This window comes from Lepus europaeus, chromosome 16 (assembly GCF_033115175.1).
Source record: "Lepus europaeus isolate LE1 chromosome 16, mLepTim1.pri, whole genome shotgun sequence".
NCBI classification, from domain to species: Eukaryota; Metazoa; Chordata; class Mammalia; order Lagomorpha; family Leporidae; genus Lepus; species Lepus europaeus.
The window spans coordinates 9,481,284-9,497,945 of record NC_084842.1 but is presented as its reverse complement, the minus strand read 5'-3'; positions in this window follow the sequence as shown (position 1 = coordinate 9,497,945).

Here is a 16,662-nt window from a genome sequence, read left to right as displayed (position 1 = left end):
AAGAGGGATACATCCTACATGTCCTTACACAGGACAGGAAAGAGGATTTTGTGCCTATACGGAGGGGTCGGAGGGATTCTCTGCAAGGGATATGTTTATAAGTGAGTATATAAGTAATATCTATGAGGTATGTATGTATATAGAAGGGTATTCCAAATATTTGTGGGGAACATGGAATTAAAAGATAAGTTTAATTTATTACAAAAGGTTTTTGAAATCCATGCAGTTTTTTTTTTAAATAATGTTCATTTCCCATAAACTTCTTGGACTTTTGTATATATGGATGTATATTGCAAAAACACATCCATGTATACATGATAAAAGGTGAAAGATTGTTAATTTTCTCCAAAGAAAATGACCCTTTTCTGTTTCAATCCTACTTAAAAGCAACAAGATATTCCTGCACTTGATTGCAAGTCATCACTGATTGGATGAAGACATTCTTATGGTGAACTCCCCTTGATAAGAAACTACAGGTCCCCACCTGGACCAAAGCAAGTTAAGGATTCTCTGCATACTCATTGGTCTCGTCCTCAACTTCACCATTCCAACCCAGAAAACCAAGAAACCACCACAAAAAAGCTAAATCACCACCTTCAGCTGAGCATGGAATGCTTATAACATACGCAGCAACTTAGTGGACATGAGCACTGACCACTTTTTGAGTACATAATGAGTATAACCTCCCTAGAAGCAAGCCTATGAAACTTGTGACTCTGGCTGTTTGGGAACCTGGTTTTGAATGTGAGATCACCTTGCTCTCTTTTTTTGCCAACACAAACATTCCTTTTTGTTATAGCCCAAGTCATCTCCTGTGTGTTTTCATTGACATGCATGCTAGACAAGAACCATTGGACTTTTCTGTCTGATTACATGATACACACATGCACTCCATGTACTTATCCATATGTATGTAGTTATATACTTTATATACATGTATATGTACATATATACTTCTATGCATAGATTTCAATTTTTTTGCATCAATATCATTTAATTCCAATTTCTACAAACTTTTTGAAGTGCCTTCTTACAGACACATGTAGTGATATTCTTTTAAAGTAGAAATAATAACAAATAAGTGAATTCTCATTTTGTAAGATTTCCAAACTCTGAAGCACTATTAAACCACTAAAAATTTTTAAATATTTCAAAGGCATATTATTAAAGCTCAATTAGTCCTCTCTTCCCTCTCCCTCTCTCCCTCTCTTTGGCACCTCCCCCTATTAAACTGAAGTGAAAGAGCAGTTAAGTATATTTAGGACACTTTATTTAAAGTGTTTTCCAATCAGAAAAACAATAAATTTTTTTTGAAAGAGTGAATCTTTGAAGTGAGTCAGCTGCTGCCTCTCCCTCGCATAATTGAAGTGGGAGAGAATTATGTAGAAAGAGTCCAGGGGATCTTTAGTACAGACAAAGCTTCCATGATTAGGAGAATGAATTGCAAATGAAGAAGACAATAGGGAAGAAGATTCTTTTATGGAAGGAGAAAGGATGGGTATTGCAGAAAGGACACTTAATAATGACAAGCCAGGCTCAGAAAGCACTTGGGGATGTGAATAATTCAGCAGCCATTAGAGAAAAGGAAACCTTTGGAGAATGTCAATCTGTGGACACCAAATTGTACAGTACGGGTGCCACATCTGTGCCCTCCAGAACAGGCTCTGCTGATGAAAACAAAAAGCATAACCAGTTTATTGAATACCCTCAATTAAGACAGACACAAACATGAAATAGTTGTATTTTTCTGCTGTTACTGTGTCCCAACCATGCTATGCCAAATCCCTGTTCCCTCTGGGGAGCAGATCTTAATTCATTTTGGACAGATCCAATAATTTCCCCAATGCTTTCAGTTATTAAAAGACCTTCCAGTTTAAACTTTAATCTCATATCTCATTTCTACTTTTCCCTGCCATCATTACATGGAAGGCTTATAACTACAGAGATATGAAATTGGGAGGCAGGCCATCCAAATGCTACATCAAGCTGGCTGCCCTAGGTGGCACAACCTATTACACTTCCAGTGAATTCCATGGTCATAGGCACAACCCATACCTCCTTCATGATGAAGTAGTTCAATGCTTTGTTGGAGTGGGATTCTATGCCTCTATAGCAGGCATCCCATCCCGTTGGCCACCTGGGTCGTGGTACTGACTAAGGTTCCACCAGCAGGAATGAGAAGCCTGTATACAAAATGACCATATTTTGTGAGACTGTATTACTGGCTCTTCCAAGCTGAAAGATACCCATGGTGGCCACTTGTCACTATGTGGCCAATTGGTTTATTCAAAGAATGGTGCCAGCTTTGGTCCTATTCTAGTCGGTTAAACATTCAGGTGACAGTGGCTAGATCAACATTGGTAAATGGATGCTTATACAGTTTGTCCCATTTTTGGTTTGTCCAATTATTTAAGATTTATTTATTTTGAAAGTCAGAGTTACAGAGAGAGAGATAGAAACAGAAATAGTGAGATCTTCCATCCACTGGTTCACTCCTCAGATGGTCACAATGGCCAGGTTGAAGCCAGGAGCCAGTAGCTTCATCCAGTTCTCCCATGTGAGTGTCAGGGGCCCAAGCACTTGGGTCATCTGCTGCTTTCTCAGGCCATTAGCTGGATTGGAGGTGGAGCAGCCAGGACACAAGCCCATATGGCATGCTGGTGTTGCAGGTGGTGGCTTTACCTGCTATGTTGCAACGCTGGCCCCTGGGATGTCATATTTTTGCAGTTTGTGCCTACTTTTCTAGAACTTGAAGACTGCTTATATCTACTGATTGATTCAATTTATCTCACTGTGAATTTGCTGCCTCTTCTGTGGTGGATGCATATTGGTGAGTGTTAATAGGCATTGTAAGAACCGTCACACTTTACACTTGTGCCTATATATGATGTATAAGTTGTCTCCCTTGATTTTACCTTTCTAACCCTGACCAAGACTTTTGCTATTGTCCATGAGTTTCCATGAGGATATGTCAAAAAGTTCAGGGAAAATGTGTTTTATGCAAAGACTTCATCAATTTCAACTTTTTTTTTGCATCAAAAATAAACTTTTCTTCTAATTTTACTTTTTCACAAGCTTTTTGAAGTAGCCTTGTATGTGTGAACCTCGAGTCTCTTTTCCCATTCAAAGTAGATGACTAGACCACTACCCAAGCTACCCACAAGGAAGAGCTTCTCTACTGTCTTTCATAGCAACATGAGAGTAATGCAACTCTTTTTTTTTTTTTTGACAGGCAGAGACAGTGAGAGGTAGAGACAGAGAGAAAGGTCTTCCTTCCGTTGGTTCACCCCCCAAAGGCTGCTATGGCCGGCGCGCTGCGATGATCTGAAGCCAAGAACCAGGTGCCTCCTCCTGGTCTCCCATGGGGTGCAGGGCCCAAGCACTTGGGCCATCCTCCACTGCACTCCCGGCCACAGCAGAGAGCTGGACTGGAAGAGGAGCAACAGGGACAGAATCTGGCGCTCCACTGGGACTAGAACCAGGGGTACCGGTACCACAGGCAGAGGATTAGCCAGGTGAGCCAGGGTGCTGGCCTGTAACGCAGCTCTTATTTATTGTTTTTACTCTCACTCCGCTACCAAACTTGCCCATCCATAAACCAGACTTGAGCGTTTTCTTTATCAGCTCACTTTACAGAATTTCCCATGTGATCTTTTGTGTGAGCTGAGAGAATTGTGAAGGTGCAACCATGACTTATGAGAGGGGAGACTGTGCTACCTGCACATGCATCTTGCCTGGGTCCTGTGTTCTCAGGAGTGCTCAGTCTCTTTGGATTGTTTTTGGGCCAGCTTGCATTTATCAGTCAGTAGTTCACACAGGACCCAGCTTATGCTGGACCAATTCAAGTCCCGGCTGCCCTGCTTCCAATACGGCCTCCTGCTAACATGCCTGTGAAGGGAATAGAGAATGGACCAAATATTTCTGTCTGTGCCATCCATGTGGGAGATTTGGATAGAGTTTCTGGCTTCTAACTTCAGCTTGGCCCAGTTCTAGCTGTTATGGTCATTCAGGAGGTGAACCAGTGGATGGAAGATTTGTTTCCCTTTGTCTCTCTCTCTCTCTCTACCACTCTGCCTTTCAAGTAAGTAAATAAGTAAGTAAATAAATAAATATTTTAAGAAAATGCATCAAGGCTTTGTTCCAGAACCCTAGACTTTAAAATGTGATTTACCCACTAGCCTTGCCATAAAACTACACTTTTTTCTTTACATCCCTGGCCCCCCAAATACTGTAAGATTTGTGCTAATGTATTCTCTGACTTGCACTGCTACTTGCACTGCACCTGGACCTGCTCCTGCACACTTTGTTCCTTCAGTTTTGACTCAGTTGCAGTCTCCATGGGACTGTACAGGCAGGAGCAGTATTCCTAGGTGTGCCATTCATTGCCTCAAAAACTCCAAAGAATTCTACTAGGTGGGGTATATAGTAGTGGATAGTAGCTGCTTTTCTTTTTCCCTCTTAAAAATTTCTTTGTTGAGGTATGATTGACATGAAAATCTATACATATATAATATACATTACCTAATATACTTGACAAGTTTGGAAATAACCATATACTTCTGAAGCCATCACCATAATCTGTGCCTTCAACCTACCCATCACTTCAGAAGATTTCCCCCTACTCTCAGATTTGTTATTATTTTGTGATAAGAACACTTAACCTGAGATCTACCATCTTAGTAAATTTTTAAGTAAACAATGCAGTATTGTTAAACAGGGAACTATGATGTACAGTGGCTCTCTTGGGTGACTTCATCTCCTATAACAAAAACTTTGTACTTTTTGGCTAATACTTCTCTGTTTCCCAATCCTCGTCATCCTAGAAATCAACATTCTTTTCTCTGATTCCATGAACTTGACTATTTTAGATTTCTTGGGGCTCAGATAATTATGCCCCAAATACTGCTGCTTGATGGGCTAAGCTTGGAAGCTGCCTCTGATCGAAAGTTCCTCTAGGCATGTCTGGCTCCCCCCTCACATCCAAGCTCAGGAAAGGCTGTCTCTAGAATTCCCTTTTCTTCACTAAGACAAGACTAACAAAAGTGAACAGAATGGCCTTCAGTCCCCACCCTGAAGTCTTGTTATACGTGTAGGAAAGAAGACTGAGGAAGGCAGCAAGGCCTGGACGGACTTTTTGACAAGATTATGTCTTTCTTTTTGGGTGGTTCAAACTTCAAAATGAATCATTTTACAAGCTAATTTCTCTGTTCAGGTCCATTCATTCCCCCTAATAATCATTTCCTGGCCCCGTGAAAGTGTTTACATCCTCCACGCTCCTCTCCCCTATAGAAAAGGACACATAAACTTCTGACTCTTGCTTGCTGGTGGATAATTACACTGTTATTGCTTCTATTTATACAATAAATGGTGTCTTTTCTCCCATTTAATCCTGTGCTGTCAAGTCATTTCAAATTATTTGTCCTGTGTCTGGCTTATTTCACTTAGCATATCTTCCAGGTTTGTCCATGTTGTTGCAAATGGCAGGATTTCCTTCTCTTTTAAATCTGAATGATATTCCATTGTAAGTGTGTATCACATTTCCTTTATCCATTTTCCATTGATAGACATTTAGTTTGCTTTCATGTCTTGGCTATTGTGAATAATGGTGCAGTGTGCCTGAGCATACTGATACCTTGCTGAGTTCCTGATTTCAATTCCTTTGGCTATGTACACAAGAGTGGGACTGCTGGATTTTTAGTTTTTTTGAGGACTCTTGATGCTATTTTTAATAGTGGCTGGGCTGCATCAATTAGAATTCCCACCAGCAATGTACAAAGGTTTCCTTTAAATTACTTCTTCACCAACATTTGTTATCTTTTGATTTTTTGTAATGGCCATCCTAATTGATATGAGGTGATTTCTCATTGTGGTTTTTATTTGCATTTCCTTGATGTTTAATGATGTTGAACACCTTTTCATGTCTTTGGAGAAATGGCTGTTCAATTCCTTTGCCCATTTTTAAAATATCAGTTTTTTTTTGTATATACTTTAAATATTAACATTTCATCAAAAATTTGGTTTGCAAATGTTTCTCCCCATTCCATAGGTTGCATTTTCACTCTTTTGAATATTTGCTTTTCTGTGCAGAAGCTTTTGAGTTTGATGTAGTCCCACATGGCTGTTTGTGCATTTGTTGCCTGTGCTTTGGATGCATTTCAAGAAATCACCTCCAAGGCCAATGCCAAGAGGATTTTTTTCTCTGCCAGGTTTTAAAATCCTGGCTGGATGATGTAGAGATGTGACCACAGTGGTTTTAGCTAGGAGAGAAATGAGAGCTGTTGTTGTGGGCCACCCCATGAGCTAGCCAGGCAGAAGCTCTGCAGTGTCTCTCAGCCAAAAGCTACAGGAAAGTGGTAGTTTTTTAAAAAAAATTTTAAAAACTCTAATTTTGTGGCTTAAAGCATATATAACACATATGCCATCTTAACCATTAATGTTATATACAGTGTTGTAAGCCATCACTACTGTTTCCAAAACTTTTCCATCATTCCATATAGAAACTTTGTACTCGCTGCACAGAAACTTCCAATTCCCCAGCTCTAAGTCCCTGACAAACTCTAATCCACTTGATGTCTCTATTAATTTTCTTAATCTGGGTATTTAATGTAAGTGAAATGAAAATGTTGCTTTTTTTGTATTTAGCTCATTTCATTTAGCATAATATTTGAATGTTTCATCCATATTGTAGCAAGGGTCAGAACTCCATTCCATTTTTTTTATTGCTGGATATTATCATGTTGTATATATGAACTATGTTTTATTTATCTATTCATCTGCTGACTGACAGTTTGGTGGTTTTCACCTTTGGTTATTGTGGATAATGGTGTAATAACATTGGCATACAAGTATCTGCTTGAGTTTCTCTTTTCAATTCTTTTGCTTATATATATATATGTCTATATATAGATGTATGTATATGTGTGTGTCTATATATACACATATATATGTGTGTCTGTCTACATATGTATATATATACACATATATATGTGTGTGTCTATACATGTCTATATATATATATATATGCACACACATATGCATATATACATACAGGTATCTGAATCTCTATTTTCAATGCTTTTGCATATATATACATATATATGTGTGTGTCTGTATATATATATATTTATTTATTTATAGAAGCACACATACATATAGGAGTGGGATTGCTGGATCATATGGTAATTCTATGTTTAACTTTTTGAGGAACTGCCAGCTGAGTACTAGTTCTAAATATGGAGGTATAAGAAATTTTTGTGCAAAGGTTCTGGAGAGGAGGGAGTTGAAATCTTCAGGAATACCTATCAGATATGCCCATCCCAAATTCCAAGCTGCTAGTTTTTTCCAGTGAGAACTCTAACCTTAGCATAATATTCTGGCCTTTACTAAGTATTATTTTTGAAAATTGGAAACTCCAATTGTTAGATCCTCCCTTTATTTTAAGCCATTCTTACCCATTTGTTGAGAAGAGAAAGCATCTAGCAACTGGGCTTCTTGCTACATTGTTCCAGGGACTATCTGCATCCCATACACAATGGGATTCTCAATGCTAGATGGGCTCTGAGTCATCTTATTCCTAAATTCTATTTTTTAAATTTTTTTAAAGTTTTTTGATTTTTTATTTGTTTTTAATTTTTATTTTTTGACAGGCAGAGTGGACAGTGAGAGAGAGAGAGAGAGAGAGAGAGACAGAGAGAAACCCGGCAAATGGCCCACGCGGCCGGCACGCCGCGGCCGGCGCGCCGCGGCCGGCGCACCACACTGATCCAAAGGCAGGAGCCAGGTGCTTCTTCTGGTCTCCCATGGGGTGCAGGGCCCAAGAACTTGGGCCATCATCCACTGCACTCCCTGGCCACAGCAGAGAGCTGGCTTGGAAGAGGGGCAACTGGGACAGAATTCGGCACCCCGACCGGGACTAGAACTCGGTGTGCCGGCACCGTAGGCGGAGGATTAGCCTATTGAGTCAAAGCGCCGGCTAAGTCATCTTATTCCTAAATTCTATTTTTTCAACTCCTTTTTTTTAAGAACACTTTTAGTTACCTCTGTGAAACTTTGGCAATCCAGGTAGTTGATGTTGGGACAGAGTGAGGCATAGAAATAATTTTTAATATAGTAGTAGTACCATGAGAGCAAAAAGGAGGCAACAGAATTTATTAAGAGTGGCCGGTTGCTATGCAGATATGACAAAAGTTCTGCCAGGTCGACAGGAAATTAAAGATTACCATCAAAAGAGTCCCACATTAGGTAGGAATAGTTGGGTCTTTGAGCCAATTTTGCTCAGTCATTGCTATAGTCACCTAAGGGATTAAGAATGGGAGACTGTTAGCTAGCCATATTCCTGGTAAACAGGCAATCACTCCTCTTTGAAGAGAGATCTGAACATCACATTTCTGAGACTGTCACAGGGACTTTGTGTCAAGGAGGTAGGAGAGGAAGAACATGTGTGTCTCTTACTTAACTGACTAGTGTTGCAGCCTCTCTATTGATTGTGGGTGCTCTCTGTGGCTGGCATTTAAATGCTTCTTTTCTTATGGGGTATGTGTGTGAAATTATTAGGGGCTCCTGAAATGACCTTGTATTACACACTTCCCTGCTACATTATATTTGGTTCCAAATATACCATGAGTCCTGCAGGTTATCATCTTGGCCAAAGGAAGATGTCATCACCACAAACTCTCTTCTTAGTATGTTTCCAAATAAAGTGGGATGCAAGAGATAATCTCTGCTGAGAGTCCCAGATGGAAGGGAAGCCACTGTCATTTTGTAATAGGCACAAGCTTTCTCCTAGTAATTCAATCAAGCAGGAGTCTCTGTCATTAAAGTCCCTGATCAAATTGGATGGTTGTGACTAGTGGTGACTTAATCAGTTGGAAGTAATTTAAAAGAAGTCTTTGACTTTCCCTGAAAGGAGGACTGAGGTTTGAAACAGAGAGAGAGAGAGAGAGAGAGAGAGAGAGAGAGAGAGAGAGAGAGAGAGAGGCTGCAGATTTGGCTCTAAAGACAATTAGCTTCCTCCCATGCTAGTGAGGTCCTAGCTAGCTCCTAGTCTTCCTTGGTGAGGGAGCCTGTGGACTTTGGTCTTAGTGAGCCCCAGTAATGGTGTAGGCCAATTCTCTGATATCTCTTTACCTTTCTGCTCTATTAGTTTTGCTTGTCTGTGTGAACCCTGACAGAGATCTTCCTACTTATTTCACTATTCACTCCTGCCTTTCACTCCATAGCATTTTGCAGTTCTCTAAGTCCCCACGTCTGGTCCTTAAAAATGATGTACTATTCACACAACTCAAACTAGGCCATCCTTGTAGCTTTCCACTTGACTCTCGGGAAACCCTCTCATGTTTGTTATGTCAAATACAGCAGGTGCATATCTGGTTCTTCATTATGTCCTCACATCACCTTCCTGGTGGCTCCCTGTGTTTAGATAGATTTAGGGTTGAAGAAGTCTTCTGCTTAGATTAAATGAGAAAAATGGGGATAAAACACCATTTTCTTCTTTTTGCAGACACCTCTAATCTTAACTAAGGTGCTTGACTCTGAGGATTAGGGAGCATACCTTTCCTTCTACAGGGAGCTGCTTGGCCCCCATCATTGGAGTATCTCAATAGAATGAGGGGCACTTACTCCCTCTTTGTTTTTGACTCCTGTCTCTCGTCATTAATTTTAAGGGGGAGAAAGATGCTAGTCCCCTCTATTAGTGAGGAGAGAACATATAGGCAAGAAAGTTTTGTGCTGGGGGGATTAGGAGTCTACTTAGCTTGTCTTCCTGCATGGGGGTCACAGAGAGTACAGCTTCCTTCTGAGAGTTACTTCCTTAGTATCAGGAAAGTACTGTCTGGTGTAGAAATAGGAAAATCTGCATGGAAGTCATCGGGATATCTAGACTGAAATCCAACCCTGTCAGATACTTACTGTTTGACATTGGGAAAGTCACCATCCTTGGTGAGATGTTTTCATCATTGGTGATTAGTATGTGTCATAACAGGCTGTTTTGAGGGTTAAATAATGTGGTTGAAGATAAGGTGATATTCTTGTGAAAGTATAGTGTTCCTCAGGTCTTTTTGAGACTGTTGGTTATGAAGGTAAATGTTGATTGAAAAATTTTACTTATGGACCATCCATCCATCCATCCATCGTCCATCCATCCATCAATCTATCCACCTATCCATCTGCTGATCACTCATTCAGAAATAACTGAGCACCTATCATAGGCCATGTGCTAGAGATAATAGGAGAATGGAGTATGCACCCTTTCCTCAAAAATTCACCATCTAGTGAGGGAAGGTTATGTGCATACATGCACAGAATTCACTGGGATAAAGATTTTGATGGGGGTAAGTTGCAAGGTATTGAGAGGATAGAGAAGGGGCTTCCAACTCCTGGGAGGGTCAGAGGAGGTGGAGATCCCATCACAGGTGAAGCCTGAGAGAGTGAACACATTTTGAATTGGGCTGGACATCTTTAGAGAATTACCCATGATGAAAATTAACTCCCGGTTTGTGTTCTCTGATGCTGCCAATTTTCCTGCCAGGCAACATCTGCTCTAGCACCTGTAACCCTTACGCTAATGATTATTAATGACACTCTTTCCCTGTGTTATGGTAGATTGTAGGGGAAGCAATGGCAACAGCCCCTCCACCCTGTTGGTGCCATGGCTACTGCTGAAGGGACCAGTGTCTCACCTTAGGGACTGCTGGGAGCAGCCCACCTGTTACAGATCATGCCTGCTTGCAGCAAGCGGGGCCTCAGCTCATGTTTTCCTGTGCCTGCTCTTCTTATCCTTTAAAAAATTTTTTTTAACATCTTCAAATTTTAATCTTTCCCAGAAAAGGGCTTATTTTCAGTGGTTATGATTTTCCATGTTTTCCAGTAAAGAACAACAGGAATAAAAGTAGATTCTCATACATCTTCACTTGTTCAATAAATTTGTGCAACTGTGAATCTGAAATAGGTGTTGCTGATGCACTGATCAGACCAGTCTCAACTTAAACCATTTCTGTGTAACAAAGATCTTTCCTAAGTTTGACCATAGCACATGGGTCAAGGCACTTTCCTGAGTCAAGTAGAACTGGACTTAGATCTTGGATTAAGTATCTTCTAGGTGTATGACCTTGACAAGTTGTGTATTTCCTAAAACCTTAGTTTCCTTCCATCGTCCTATTTTCATGGGATATTTAAGAGAAATAAATGAGATAGTGCATGTAAAACACTTCTGGCAGCACTGGCGTGTTGTAGGAAAGCAATAAATGACAACATCACCACTGTTGTTTTTAGTGCTGTTGTTCTGATCCCCCATGGCCTGTTCATTTTCTTTGGAGTTAGGATTTGTATCACATGGAAGAGCTCAAAACACGAAAGAGTTGTTGATAGAGAAGTTATCCCCATAGCACTATTTGTCAGTAGTGTGAAAACTACTGATTCCTTATTCTCTAATTCAAACATTGTTACAAATTATAGGTCTAAAGTACGTACTGGACAAATATCATGACAATGTTTATATATATGTTATTCTCCTTCCTTTAGATAGTCATTTTGGGGGGCCAGTGTTGTGGTGCAGTGGGCTAAGCCACAGACTGCTGATTTGGGTCCCATCTACTCTGCTTCTGATCCAGCTTCCTGCTAATGTTTCCTGGAAAGGCAGCAGATGATGAATCAAGCACCTGGGCTCCTGCCACCCATGTGGGAGACTCAGATGGAGCTCCAGCTTCCTGGCTTCCATCTGACCCAGCCCCTTGTGGCCATCTGGGGAGTGAACCAGTGATTGGAAGATCTCTCGTGTGGTTCTGCCTTTCAAATAAATAAATACACTTTTTTTTTTTTTAAGGAAAGAGCGCTATTTATTAGGTTGTGAGTTTCTGTTTTGCAATAAATACACTTTTAAAAATGGTGACGAGGATTGCTACATCATGAATCAAGAGCCATTTTTCCCATCCTTTGTCAACCATCACAATGTTGCATTGCCTGAATGTTTTGCAGTCTCATCATCCTTCCTTGAGTGTCATAAGATCTTTCCTCCACTGGTGACCATCAGGCAATGCTCAAAATACCCATTTTCATGTACTCACAGGAAGAAGGTGCTGAACAATTGGTGTGTTAAGGAACTGGACTGTGTTCTAAGTAGATGACTCTTCCTTTCTTCTCTCTTGCAAAGCGGTTCTTACAAATCGGCTCTAAAAATTCTGAGTCTCTGGGATTATTTACACACATTCTATTCTATTTCCTAAGAGAGACTTGACTTTGGGTAGCACCATTTTCTTTCCATTGCTTACCTCTTTTCCCTTCACTCACATCGTTATTATAACTATACAAATACCAATATCAGTTCCATAGGGATATTAGCTGGCCTTTAAGTTGTGCTTACAGTGTGCTAAGCACCATTCTGAGGGGCTAATCATACAGCATCAGAACAGCTGCATTTTACAGAAGGAAAATTCAGGCACCAAGAGAGTTAAATGTCCCCAGATTTCACAGCAGCAAATAGTAGGGTTACCTTTCCCACTCTGAGCTTCATCACTGTGCTTTATTGCCTTGCATCTATTGTGTTTCACAGAAGTTTACAATACAGCTTCATTTTTCATCATAGGCATCTTGCAAATGTAGGTATTTGTGTTTTTACCAGCTTATAGACGAAGAAACTGACTTTCAAGTTTTCCTGATTTGCCCGAGTTTCACAGCTAGTAGCAAGGCAACTGGAACTTGGAGCAAGATTTCTAACAACATATCATCTTTCCACGTAGCACATTTCTCCAAAAGTGGAATTAGTGCAAAAGTGGTCAATTTAAGGAGCATTTGACTCTTGAGTCCAATTGTTTGCTCTTGTTGTACAGTTTTCCCCCAATTATAAAATCTGTGTGTAGGCATTAAAAATGCTTCCCAGCACCCATGTTCTCCAAGGTCTGATTTTTCTTTTATTTCCTTTTTTTTCCCTTTTCACACAGCAAAATGAACTAATTGAAATTCTTGCTGTGGTCTTATGAACTATGAGTCAGAAGAGAAGAAGCACTTAATCACTTAATGCAATGATTGTCTTTTCAAGCAAGCCAAAGGGAATAGTATGGGGAGGGTGCATAGAAGAGGTGAGTGTGCAAGATATCTTATGAGAAACCCTTTGAAAACATGATTCCTTGATCTTTGCTGTGTTTTATTTTTCTTGGAGACATCCTGTGTAACTCAATATGTTCCTTTCTTGTACTCTACGCAACAAAGATGGAGCTGGCTATTTGCAGTTCTCATCTACTTTGGAGGAAGAGAGAGTCATGACTGTCTATGATCCATCATTCAGAGTCTGGTCTTCTTTCTGAGGGTCCCTCCAACAGGTCTCACTGGGGTCCTCTGTGTCATCCACACAGCCAAATTATATTGTTTCTTAGAGTCACAACTGGCTCTTGGGGGAACTGACACTGTGCTTGGGTACTTCTCACCTGTCACCTTTCCCACCACCTAGTCTCTTCCTCTGGAGGTAGTTTCCTCCAAAGTCATAATTCATGACAAAACTACAAAAAGGGACACTTACTACAGGAAGAAATCCCTCAAGTTCTCCATAAAAGAATATACTGTATGAGTTCATGCATCCTGCACTGTTCTAATAATTCTAATACAAACTTATTTTTCTCTAGTGTTGAAGGACGGTTCTGTTTTTTGGGTTTTATGCCAGATGAAGTCATTGGCTTGTGTTTAGAACCACGTGGTCTAAGCTTGTTTATTTTTTCCAAATATTATTTTTATATGACTTTACATATTTTATTTTGCACAAATTAAATGTCATAACATCATATCTAGTATGCGTGCCACACTCTGAAATAAGTCATCTTGGCATGTTGAAATGTTCTGTGGTTAAAGCACAAGAGTGGAGCCACTATGTACTGCCAAGGATGTCACACAGTGGGGAGGACTTGGAGACCAGAAACATGTTACAACTTGGGCAGCTGTTATATTTGACTTCTCTGAAATTCCTTTGTTGTGTATTAGATAAAATAATATGTCATATTCTGTCTTTAACTGTCGACTCATATTACCCTACCTGGTAACAGTTCTCTAAATTGTTCTTTACCTGTGGTGAGAAATTTATGTTCCCCTGTGTTTATGAAGGATGGTGTTTATGTATAAGATAAGCTCTGTGTACTTAACATTTTGCAATATGAGCAAATATAGAAAAGCTGCAAATTCAAGGGTGGATTTAGAATATCTCCTATATGCCTCTATATTTTGTTAACTCTGGATAGCATGACCTTGGGGACATCAGAAAATCTTGGGACCTCAATTTCTTTAAATGTTTTAAAAATTGAAACATAATAATTATACATAGTTATGGGGAATGATAAGCTATCTCAATACATACAGTGTAAAATGATCAGATCAACGTTATTTATAATTTCAGACATATGTAATTTCTTTGTGTTGGGAATGTACAAAATCCTTTCTGCTAGTTATTTTTGAAATAATCAATTAGTTGGTTTCAACCATAGTTATCCTACTGTGCCAGAAAGTATCAGAAGTTATTCCTCCTTTCCAACTGTATCTCTGTACCCATTAACCACCAGAACCTTTTTTTCTGTAAGACAAGAATTAAAAATGCTTGCTTTGGGGCCAGCGCTGTGGCACAGCAGGTTAACACCCTGGCCTGAAGTGCTGGCATCCCATATGGGCACCAGTTCGAGACCTGGCTGCTCCACTTCGATCCAGCTCTCTGCTATGGCCTGGGAAAGCAGTAGAAGATGGCCCAAGTCCTTGGGCCCCTGAACCCGGAGGAAGCTCCTGGCTCCTGTCTTCGGATCGGCGCAGCTCCAGCTGTTGTGGCCAATTGGGGAGCGAACCATCGGATGGAAGACCTCTCTCCCTCTTCCTCTCTCTCTCTCCCTTTCTGCCTCTCCTCTCTCTGTATAACTCTGAGTTTCAAATAAATAAATAAATCTTTAAAAGTGCTTGCTTCATCCATTTCAGATTTGTTATAAGGATTAAATAAAGCAATATGTAGGAAAGCATTTTATGAAAAAAATGAACTGTTTATTGGTATCTATGCATATGAAAAGCTATTTTTACTTGAGAGAAAAATCACTGTGTTTTTAGATAAATCATTTAAAGGAAAAAAGAAACCTAACTAACTGTATTATACAGCATTAAATTAATTAGATTTTATAAACACAAAGCAGAAGGAAAATCAATATGGAGGAAGAAATTTAATATAAAATTTAAAACACTCAGCATTGAGGCTATTGGTGCTGTGAGGTAAAAGATTATGACTATATTGGATGATGCAGAAGGTATTTGACCAAGGAACTGAATTGAATTCAATTGCTTTGTATGACTTATGAGTTTGCAGTCTTTGGCACGGAAAATTGGTAATAGACAAAAAGGACCATATGTTTCATACCTTTGTGTATCCTCCAGGTTTTGAATAGCCAGGAAGATTTCTAGCATACGTGTCTGTATCATAATTCTCATGAAAGTTTGTCTTCAAAGGTGGCCTGCTTTGTTTTTTAAGATTTATTTTATTTATTTGAAAGGCAGGAGAGAGAGAGAGAGAGAGGAGAGAGAGAGAGAGAGAGAGAGAGATCTTCCATCCACTGGTTTACTCCTCAAATGGCTGAGACAGCTGGGACTGGGCCAACCTGAATCCAGGAGCCTAGAACTCCATTTGGGTCTCCTACATCAGTGGCTGGAGCACAAGCACTTAGGCCATCTTCTGCTACTTCCCCAGGTGCGTTAGTGGAGAGCTGCATTAGAAGTGGAGTAGCAGGGACTGGAATCAATGCTCGCATGTCATGCCAGCTTTGCAGGTGGCAGTTGAACCCACTGTGCCATAACAGTGGTCCTGGTGATCTGCTTTGTTGAGTGACATGTCACAAGAGGCATGCGTTTTGATGATGTATTATTCATCCAGGTCATCAGATATTGTAGTAGATCTTTGATACTTCATTTTCATCACTGAGCTACTGGAGGGCTATATTAACTCATCAGTGGGGTGGATGAATACTTTGTCTTTCCAGACTCAAAAAGAGAAAGGAAAATAGGGTTGATTCATTCTGTCTTTGATCTAACAAATCTCTTAGTGATTCAGATACTATTCTAATATTACATATAGAAAGGACTATAAAGCATAAATGTTTTCATTGTATGTGTTTTATAAAGTACCCAGAAAAGGTATTCGCTGAATGCTAAATAGCTAATTTGCTGAAATTTGGCTTCAATCTCCACTCACCTATTATTTAACAGAAAAATTTTTAAAAGTGAAAATAAGATAAAATAAATTTGGGACTGTCATTTTCTGGTTTGACTGACCATATTGTTCTAGTTGATTGTGAACTTGTCAAATTTCTACTGTATCCTCTGCTTTGAAGGAAATCTAGTGGCATTTACTTTAGAAATATGAGATTTCTTTGAGTAAAATAGCATTAAAGTTTATTCTATTTTATTAAAGTAACAAGAACATAATTCCTAAAAATCAGAAAGGTCAGCAGTAGTGTAGTTACCACAAAAAAAGTCAAGAGTTTTTTTTTTTTTTTTAAACTTGAAATTCTTTCAGTTTTAGAGGGAAAGAATAGTGATAAAATCATTGAAGATTTTAGATTTGAAGAAAATCCTAGGAGCTGTGTTAATTTAAAATATACCTACAAGTTCTCTGATATGTATTCTTTTCCAAGAGTAAAGCATAATTTTCCTTCTTGTGGA